This window comes from Empidonax traillii, unplaced genomic scaffold (genome assembly GCF_003031625.1).
Source record: "Empidonax traillii isolate 1590-97213 ecotype Southwest subspecies unplaced genomic scaffold, ASM303162v1 scaffold1094:size393979, whole genome shotgun sequence".
NCBI classification, from domain to species: Eukaryota; Metazoa; Chordata; class Aves; order Passeriformes; family Tyrannidae; genus Empidonax; species Empidonax traillii.
The window spans coordinates 171,186-182,133 of NW_020956287.1; the positions used below are offsets into that span (position 1 = coordinate 171,186).

General features: G+C 42.0%; 1 protein-coding gene across 1 annotated transcript in view; it reads right to left on the bottom strand.

Annotated features, from left to right (window-relative positions):
- SULF2 (sulfatase 2) overlaps positions 1 to 8,584 on the bottom strand; it is a 113,698-nt gene extending 105,114 nt beyond the window's left edge. Inside the window, exons 1-2 of the mRNA XM_027904809.1 lie at positions 8,475 to 8,584; positions 737 to 825 (exon numbers count right to left, since the gene is read on the bottom strand). The gene's annotated coding sequence lies outside the window, so the exon portion shown is untranslated. The remainder of the gene's footprint in view (positions 1 to 736; positions 826 to 8,474) is intronic.
- Between the last annotated feature and the right edge of the window lie 2,364 nt (positions 8,585 to 10,948).

Here is a 10,948-nt window from a genome sequence, read left to right on the forward strand (position 1 = left end):
CTTACATGTTGCAAGATTTGTATCCAGCTGAACTGGAATCTTCCTGGCAACAGTTCTGCATCCATAAAAGCAGCAGCCTGAAACTCAACAGGGCCTTTAAGCATGTATTAAGCTTTTCTGTTAATTAAGGGATTTAGAGTTTTCTGCATTAAAGAATTTATTAGCACTAAGGAGAAGGTATTTGGGCATCCAAAATGTGATCTAGTGATCACAGTGAAAGGTGACTTAACTGTAAGACAATCCCCACAGCAGCACTCTTCCCAAGCTGCACAGTGGATGCATACCTCCTCATCAACAAGGCACGTATCTGCAAATCAGTGCAATGGGTATGAGAATTTCTGAAGTCACCTGGAACTCAGACCCCCTACAGATCCCCAGAACCGCAGCAGAAATGCAAGTTTTAAAGCCTTGAGAAGAACCAGGCAGTTTTTCTACAGGTAAACTTACCAGGTGAAATGCTTTCAGTGGGTGAGCACTGCATTTATAGCACTGCACTACTTATCTTCACATCTAATCAGTTATTCAAGGAATGGAAAAGTATCAGACATCTCCTCTTCAAAATGATTTCCAACAACCCATCAAGTGATGAAAATGCAACAGTTGATTTTTCTTTTTCTGCTCTGTGACTATAATGACTTGCAATGAAGTTAGCCCTGTATTCTTGCATCCCATCATTATTTCACAGACAGGTCTGCAATAATTCACGTTATAAATGCAATGAAGAGTAAAAACATACCAAAGAAAGGGGCATTTAACACTTTCACTGCAGAGCCCTCCACATCACGCCATTCTCAGTCTGGGAACATTTGCCAGGTACACAGCAACCTAATATAAAAAAAACAAAGAATATTTAGGAGAGAGCATCATTTTCATGGTCCTTTTGCAGGTCACTTGAGACTTCTAAGGTCTGAGTACAGAGTTTCCAGTTTTTTGTTGTACATCATTTAAGGGCACCCTCTCTCAGCTCTTCTGGAAGCTCTCTCTTCCCCATTTTGCCAAGTCCTTGCTTTTGTACACCAGCTTTACTAATTCATTGTTTCCAGGACAGTCCAATTCTACTAGTTAAGTGACTGGCTGCTGCAGTAACTTCCAGGCAAAATTCAAAACTGAAAAAAAATTACATAAACAAAACCAATGGCAAACACAATGCAACATGATAGAAGTAAGACATGGAGGCAGTCCAAATCTGCAGGTCTACCAGCAACCGAACTGCATAAATTCTCAAACTCCCCAACAACAGTGTATTAACATGAAAAAATTCTGGCATGGCTAATAAATTGCTGAACACTTCCAGAGCAGCTATTTGTTAAGTATACCTCAAAAGATCTGAATACAGAAACACACACCATAACTTAAGAAGGATCACACATATGGAGCAGAAACTCAGTTTGTATCCTTTCAATGACCTATTTTCAATCTAGATTTTGGACCAAGGTGCATGGGGGTGGGAAAGAGAAAACAGAAGTAAATGCCACAGATGAAAGAAAACAACTAACTCTAGCATCACTGTGGCAAAATGATGGAAAACTCCAGCTAGCCACTGCCACTGATTCTTGTTCTAACAAAAATCCCACCTAAAGACAAATATTTATACATCCTGAAAAGTAGGAATGGTATTAGTGCCTCTTGAAGCCTGACACAGCCAGGCAATTGTACACTTCCAGGTTCTTCCTACTCCTATCACTCCCTTGATTTTGGCGCCAGCTAGTCTTAAATCTACTTTCCTTGATGTTATTACAAGCAAGTGCAATGAACCCAGGGAGTTGAATCTAATCTCAAGTGGTTCCGTCACACCCATCTCTGCCACCAGAGCTGCCTTGGCTCCATCCTGGATCGGGAACATGGAATCAGATCAAACACAATCCACAGGATAAACTCATTCAGTATAAACACATCCATCCTGCCAGTGACACTCTTGAGACTGAGAAATCAGGGAACACAGAACGTGATGAGAAACACAAACCTAAAGCAGGTGCTTCACAACTGAAGCACTTCCATTAATACACATAGCAGAAATACTTTAAAAAAATATTACAATACTCAAAAGAGTACTTATTCAGAGAATTCTTTACAAAAATTGGATTAAGCAGATAACTGATAAATGGAGGAAGTCCTGGAATTGATCTCTTTTCAAACTTAACGTTCACTGCTACAACTCTGCTAAACACTAACAGAGGGATGGGGGTTCTGACAAGTAACTGCACTCTTTAAATAAGAATGTGGGAAGCACTGTATTTTTATACCTCAGCAATACAGCAATCAAGTAGAACCTGATCAGAGAGGGCTGATCCCAAAATGAAGGATCCCTGGAGTTCAGCCAGCCTACACCTTTGCTCCATGGGCAAAATGAGGTATATAGAGCTCTGCTGTCTAACCTGTTAAACTTCTCACAGCTTCACTGCTTACTCAGTTCCTGTTCTCTGAAACGCAATATGAAACGCACAAGCCCACCTTAGCCCCACCAACACACAGTGCATGTTCAAACTGTAGGCTATGAAATACTGTAAGCTTATTTTTGGGACCCTCTGCCCAAGATCACCAGAAACAAGTCACACAGGACACTAAGAGGACAGGGGAGAAATCACAGGCTTTCTCAAAGTCTCAGGAAGAAGGGATTCTGTTTAGCTTCTCAGCTAATTCCAGGACACCAATTCAGTCTTCACTTACTGGGGTAATAATTATTTTAGATCATAGATCATTTTGCTCCTTTCCTCTGGATTCCTCCTAGGGAGTTCCTGTATTATTGTTTTCAGGACAGTTCCTTAAGAGGAAAAAATGCTGGGATTTGACAGCTCCCAGCAATATGGGATGAAAACCAATTCCTCAACCCCTGGAAACATAGCCAAAGAGTTAAATGAGGGGAATGCTTCATTTCAGGTTCAGCTTTTAAACATTACTGGTGCCAAGGTGATCCTCCTATCTCCTGGTACCAAAATATCAGGAGGCATATATGCTGCTTTGCTGTATAAAACCTGCCAAATTCAGGCTCTGCTCCCATTCCCTCATCTCCCTTCCCACAGTGCAACACAAGTTTGTTTAAAAATGAAAGCTTTTGCTTATTTGAAGATCCTGTTGCACTGGAGAACATTTTCTTGCTTAAAACAGTTGTTTCTGAATCAGACTTGCAAAGTTTGGTATCTGGTGGTATGTCTCAGATGCATCCACATAACAATGAACATATTAGATTGTGCTTGGCTATTAGTTACCTTAGCATAAATCAAATTACATGCCTTAATAGCTGGGGCACCATATCCTAGAAAGGTTTAAATGAATCCACATTCAAGAGGCATTCAATGAGCAGAGGCATCAGACCTTCTACTCAATGGAATGGATCTGTTCGGTTTTGAAAAAAACTGAATCCTGGTTTTGTGCTGGTTTAGGTGTTTGGGTTTAGGTTGTTTGTGGGGTTTTTTTTTTAGTAGATATAGATCTCTAATAATCCTATAGGGTTGCTATTTTCAAATCTCACTTCCAGAAGAAGGTAAGAGAGATATTTCTGCCAGCTAAACCTTTCAGTCATTTTAATTCTTTTTAGAATTCAATATAACTGTTATTTTAACTGCTTGTAACTTTTCCATTCTTGCAAAGACCGGCAAAAAATTTTTAAGTACCTGAAAATTATTTCTGTAATTTTGAAAATGGCAGTAACTATCAAGACTGTCTGGTTCTCTTCAAACCACAGCCACACTGCAAGATAAAAGCAGGATGAACTCACAATGTAGTTCTATTATTTGATAGAACAGCAACTTCAGCTGTACCTTTAATGAGGTAAACAGCAGTGGCTGAAGGACAGTACTCAGCCACACTTTAGACCATTGGGGCAGAAGATAAAAAATTTACTTATAAATTGCATTTGGCAATAAACTACTGCAAATACATCACGTTGTTGAAGCTTTTATGTTCTGCAGAAGCAATATGAGCACTCCAATGTGTCACTGCAAATCCTCACATTGTGACACACAGGAAGGGGAAGAAAGTCACAAGGAACATCAGAAACCAGACTAAGCCTTTCCCTAAAGGCCCTCTCTGCAGGGATGGTTAATGCATGCACCAGTCCAGGGTGCAAGTTTGTATTATGTACAATCATCTGATGGGAAAGGACTTAATAAGTGAACTACAGCTGTTAGAAACAAAAACGTAAGACAGACTTAAAATTTTCCAGAAGAAAAAAGGAAGACACACCAACATGTATTAATTATGTAAAAAAATCTCCAGCATTCTTTATGGATGTGAAAAGGGAGAATGAATCCTTCCTTGCTTAGAGGGGAACATTTTTGTCTTGCTAGAGGACAGATTCCCAAAGAATGCCATTTTCCTACAACCTGTAATTTTCTCATTTATCACTTGTCAGGGCCCAAAGACCTTTTACTGCACACAGGATGTTTGCACATGTTTAATCATCATTTTACCAAACAAATGTCACAGTCTGAATGAGGGAATCAGTTAATATCACTGATGATGCTAATTTAACACCATTAATATCACACTCTGAACAGTTACTGAACCTACAAGGTCTTGTATCATAGCTCAGCTCTAGTGGTTAAAAGTCTGTTCTCCAGCAGACAGCACCAAGAAGAGAACCCATGCAAATATCACAATCACTGAGATTTGATAGAATTTTTAAAGATTGCTTTGATTCTACAATTCAACTACCAAACAAGTGTGACCAAAGACAGAACATTTGACAAGAGATTTAGATGCACTAATTGGAACTCACTTATATACACTCTTACAGATGCCTCCACTTTCATCAGCTGGCTAGGATCTGGAGCAGTCAGAAGAGAGTCCAAAAGGACCACAAAAACCATTGCATCATGAGACTGGGAGATATCCAGCAAGAACTAAAGATTTACTCAGTGCTTTAGAAGGCAGAAGACACATTGCAGTGTTGTCTTCAATGGCAGCTATTCCATCCTGCCCTTCTGTATGCACAGCTGAGCCACATTTTGTAAAATAATTTCTCTGCACATACTATCTATGAAAAAAGCTGTCTAAGAGCAGAACCATGTAATTTTTTCCTCTAAGCCATTCATTTCTTCTGCACACTTCCTCTGAAAAAGAAAGGATGACATAAGGGAGTCAGATTATTTAGAAAGTCCTTCAAATGCTGCTGATACTGTAATACAGGGGAGAACAAAAATTCATTAACTACTAGTCTTTTCTTATCATGCAGCTACCAAGTATTTGGTGTGGGAGAAGAACTGGAACTTTAGTTCTTAGGTTTTTTTACCTTAACTTTCCTTAGAAGCAAGCTGCAATTTCTCAGACTTCATGTTTCAGTCACAGAAATAAGATGCATTGGCTTAGGATTCTCATATTAAAGCTGTAAAGACAGAGCAGCAAAAACCCCACCCTAAAACACACTCCCATCCTTCTGACCAGTGTTCTCTCCCTGCACTGAACCGAGTGCTGGCTCTGGGATAACATGCAGGAAATAACGTTGCAAAAAAGGATGCAAAAAGAACTTCATGTTGTTAGCACTTCAACCACAAAGACAGAACCCAGAAGAAAAACCTGTAAGCAGATCTAAGAGCATCTTTATCACAGGTCAATTAATCAGGACTTGCAGATACCAAAAACCTCTAAGAAGTTTTCCTTATTCAGTTTCCCGACTGAAAATAACATCAGCACCTGACACACTTCAGCATCTTCAGATCCATAACGGTCCTTTCCCAAAGACTGCCTGAAACCACATGTTCTTAAATACAATGAATTAATCTGTTAAGCTGGAGAGTCACAGTCAATGACTCAGTCACAGGGATGATCCAACTGTCAGATCACAGCTGAACCACTGTTTACAGCACTTCCTACCTCAGGGATCAGTAACTTCAGCCTTCCACAGTGATTGCTGGCTAAAACCTTCAAATCAGGCAGGCCATTCAACTGCTTTCTTTCCAGGAATTTGAAATAAGAGGCTGCCTGTTTCTAAATGGAACATGTCTTTCAGGAGCAATGAGACTTTATCCAACACTTCTGTTATTTCTTTTGAGGTATTGATATTTACAGTTGTTTACCCATCACCATAAAGTCACAACCCTCATTTCAGAATACAATATACAGATTAGCAACAACTAATAGCCTGATAATTTTATTCTGACACCATCTCCTAACAATCCATTAAATATGGCTAATTAGTACTAGTGATTACTCATCAGACCTTTTATTTCACAACATACTGCTTAAACTCACTGAACTGTGAGCTGTTATTTTGATTTTACTGTGGAAGGTGAACAAACGCCAGAAAATATACATAGAAATACAAAATAATAAGCAAACAAACAAAAGACCTAGAACACCATTTTTATGGAATTCAGAAATATTACACATCCTTTTTCTTCCTACAGAGGTCAATAACTAATTACCTGAAATCCTCCCTTATTGAACTTGCACCATTATTTCAGAATTTCTCCCCAGGCACCATCTGTGTGAGGGGTGAGGAAGGGTGGTGGGGCCAGACAGTGGGGAGGCAGCAAACAAACTACATACAGAAATTCAGGCAATTTCCAAAAGTGAAACAGATATCCAAGTGCATAGGAAAACTAACATGAATGGGAAGAGGGAACAGCAAAACAAACCAAGCAAAAACAAACAAACAGAATAAACCCCATTCAAAAACACACATCTGTCGTTACACAGCAAAAATATTTGCTTTATTCCATCACCTTATCCCTCAGTCACAACAGAGAAGGGTCTTACTCATTCATGTACGTGAATCAGTTCTATTTGCAAATTTAATATCACCACATCTCCTTTTATTACTGTTTTGTGCATGAGCACCTATAACTCTTCCCACCTGAGATCCTCACAACAAAAATGCCTGAAAGAAGTCACAACAGTGAAATACACACTTGCTTAAAAACAAAACACAGCCATAGCCAAGTGTCATCTATTCCCACTTAACATTTCGTTTAATGAAGTAATATTAGCTACTTAAGAAAAAAAAAAAAAAGCTACAGACATTTTCCTATCCTTTTAGAAGAAATGATGGAGAAACTTGGAGTGAAAGGCCAAACTAATCAAAATGAGTTTATGTAGCAAAGGCAAACACCTTCAGCTAGAAATTACCCAGGAGAAGATTCCTGGTAGGGAATCCAACACAGAAAAAAAAAACAAATACAAAGGAGCAAACAAGTCACTCAGTATTACATAGCCAAAACATAACTAAGAGTGTCTTTTTTTCAAATATCAAAGTCCAGGGAAAAAAAAAATCCATTAAATGATTCAAGAATAACACTATATTTTCTGAATGGGACTAAAACAAAACCATACAACCCCCCACATTCAAATGACAAAACATCTACAGTATGAAAGCCCCCTGACACCAGAAACCTTGCCTTGAATGCCATGATTTGTGCTGATGAGCGTCCAGAGTTCACCTAACTCCCTAATACAGATTAAAAATAAAGCTGTCCTATTTACACTAATATTTTGAGTGTTTCCCTAATCCTCCCTCTGACTCCGTTTCCCCACCCCCCAAAAACCAAGCAGAGCAGCTGAGGTAAAACCAAGAAAGATGGAAGCAGGAACAGCTTAGCCTCTGAACAGCACACTTAAACTTTTAGATTTCACTGCTGCAGGACCCGTTATAAAATGCTAGGAATAATCAAACTCTATGAAGAGGATTGACTTGGAGGACTCTTGTAATACATTTAATCTAAATTATATCCTTAAATATGTCAGTTTTACTTTCACATAAGGAGAAACTCAAAAGAAACACTGCACATTTGCTACAGAAGAATGTATTCACATAAACTTCTTAAAGTTCTATTTAGACAAGAGAGGGGGAAGGAGAGAGAACTGTTATGCATATAGCTAGCACCAAAACTATAACTCCAGTTGCATCCTTTGGAGAACTCCTCATCACATTATACTCTAGCGCCTGTTTTTAAAGCATGGCCCACCATGCTTTACATGTCACCACACTGAGAAAAAAAGCTGTTGCACTGCAGGTTAATTTTGGAGTGCAGCTGCCACCTAACCAATTAAGGGGCTTTTCACAACTACTGTCTGATGGCTTAAGAGGACATTCACTGTTAATAGGAAAGACAATATTTATTGCCACAGTAAAAGTTTAGAGAAAGCCATCATATTTTTACCCTCAGCTTCCTACTGAATTTAACGTTAGTCACAGAAAACCACGGTCACTTATGCATTCACCCACACGTGCAGCTTGGAGAAAACAAGGCAAATGGCACAGACGCTGCACCTCTGCAAGGTTTAACATCCATATAGAACTCTTAGCAGCAAAACGATTAAAAAAAGAAAAAAAAAAAAAAGTAGCTAATTAGAGACCTACCTACAGCTCCTCCAGATTTATGCCTGGAGCCCTGCAGCCTTACAGGGATGCCGAACAGCCCAGCAAGCACGACTGGGAACCAAAAGTTTTTAGTGCGGCACATGTTATTTCCCAGCTCAGCCAATGCCTCCCTGCGTGACCTTGGGCGAGTCACTTCCCCCGCATCTCCGCTCCTCACCTGGCAGCCCCTCTGGCCACGGCGCGCCGAGAACCGACACCGGCTAATTATTCACAGGTGGCTCCGCACCGACGAGGCTGGAATAAAGGGAAGGGGAGGTGGGAATTGGCGCGGGGGGAGGGCTTCCTCACCTACAGGTGATAAAAATCTCCCCGCGATGGATCCAGGCTCCCGCCCAGGGGGATAATCTCCCCCACCCCTTCCCCGCTCCTCTCCTGCGCGGGTCGGAGCGGAGATGGAGGAGGGAGCCGCGCCCTCCGGGCCTCCCGCCCCGGCCGCCGGAACCCTCCCTGCGGCCCCGGCCGGCTCCGAGCCCCGCCGGGCGGACACTCACAGGTGGCCCGGGGCCGTGAGAGGCGACCGCCGGCCCGGGCGGGGGTGGTCTCGGCGCCACACGGGAGGCGAGCGGGGCGGGTGTGTGGGCGCTGCGCTCCCGCCGCGGGGCCGCCGCCGCCGCCCGCCCTTTCCCCGCCCGGGCCGCGCCGCTGGCCAATGCGGGCCGCGCCAGCAGCCGGCTTCGACCATCTGTTGCGAGGCGCCTCCTCCAGCCCCTCGCCGGGGGCTCCCGCCCAAGCGCCGCCGAGCAGGGGGGCAGCCCCGGGGAGCCCGCGGCCCCTCCGAGGCGCTCTTTGCCCTGCGCGCCTTGCCCGCCTCCCCCCTCAGGCATCGCCGCCCCGCGGGCCGGGGCGGCCGCAGCAGCGCCGCGGGGGCAGCGAGCGAGGCGGCGGCGCCCGTGGCGGAGCAGCAGCTGCGTGAGGGTCTGATCCCCCTCGGGCTGGGGGAGATAAAGCCCCCACCGGGTAAAACTTAACGCGCTTTCCGCCCATTCACCGGCCTTCCCCGCGAGGGGTGTCAGGAGGCCGGCGGTGGAGCGGCACGGAGGAATGTGCCTCATCCTGCTCAAGTGCCAGAAACCGGGGCTGAAACCTGTGCGTGCTTAGACTTGGACATCTCCTGTGAGCGAGCGGTCCCAAACGAGTCAGAATTCTCTTTCACTGTTTTGCGTTCTCTTTCACTGTTTTGCGTTCTCTTTCACTGTTTTGAGTTTTAGCCTTTCGCGTTCCCACCTGGAAGGTTTTTCCACAAACGTGAGGACCACCTTGTGCTCCTGGTCCCTTATTTTGCGTCCCTGCCTCCACTCCAGGCAACAGCAGTGCAGGTATTTGCAGTGCAGGTGTAAACTTTCACGAAAGCAGAGTCGTAGTTCCTGTATTACATCTCTTTTTTGTATTAATAATCTCCTTGTTACAGACCTCCCTGATCATGCTTTTTAATCAGGTCACTACGTTTTCCGTTGCTTCTGCACAGAAAATCCAGGGAATAAGAAGCTATCTTTATTCCAACAGGTCCTAGGGTAATATTTTTTTGAAGACGTGTCAAGAAAATTATGCAGATTCTCCTCAGCTTTCACCAACTTAAAATATTCTTGAGATTCATGCTGTGGAAAGAAAGAATGCACTTTTTTTTTTCATGGGTTCACACGAGTTCTAAATATTTTTTTCATTTGTTTTTGAAACTGTTGGTCCTTATTTCCCAGCAGAACAGTGTCATTAAATTACAGATTTAAAACCAGAGTATGGACCAGATACAATTTGCAGGACTTGAAGTATTGGAGATATATTATGTCATTTTTAAAGTGGGGTGACTGTCAAAGAGTCAAAATAAGCTGGGTAGTCTTGTAATTAATAATAGGTCCTTTTACTATTTAAAAAAATATGATTTCTGGAAAGAAAACCAACCAGCTGTATTCCATACTAGCGCTGTTACAAATTGGCTTGTAAATGTGTTCAACATGTTACTCCAGACACTTTCAAAGATGGGATCTATTCCTTGCCCACTAGGAAAGTTCTATCTTTGCTTTAAAGGTGCTCAAGACAGCTGAGCTTTAAGTTATTATTCAAAAAAAAGTCTCAAAAATGCTCTAAATGATTGGGATCTTTCTTATGAGACTCCAAATGGATACAATTTTGTCCTCAGTATGTGTGTAAAACGCCTCTAAATCTGAAGGAGTGATTTGTCATTACAAGACATTTTTAAGGAATGATTTCTATATAGTCATAATTACCAGAATGAGAAATTAGCTAGTGAATCTTCCATTAATCTTACAAAGCTATTCTCAAGCCTAAGTTGTTCCCATCTATATTCTAATCAAGACTCATCAAAATAATTTTGTGAGACAGTTTCTAACATTAATGTGAGGTTTTGTCTTACTACTTTAAGAATGTTATTGTTGATTTTGTTAATACACTTTATTAATACACAGAAATTCCTTCTAACATCTTAGATCAATTGACCTAGGTAACAATATATAGTCTTCACTTGAGTGAAGACTATGCTGTCATCACATATGAAACACAAAGGATGGTTGGAAATAAATCTGCAGGGAAACAACTGACCTCTGAAACAGTGAAAACATAAATAGCTTGTTCGATTGTACAAGAAAGCTTGGCAAAACCCAAAAGCATATGCAGGTA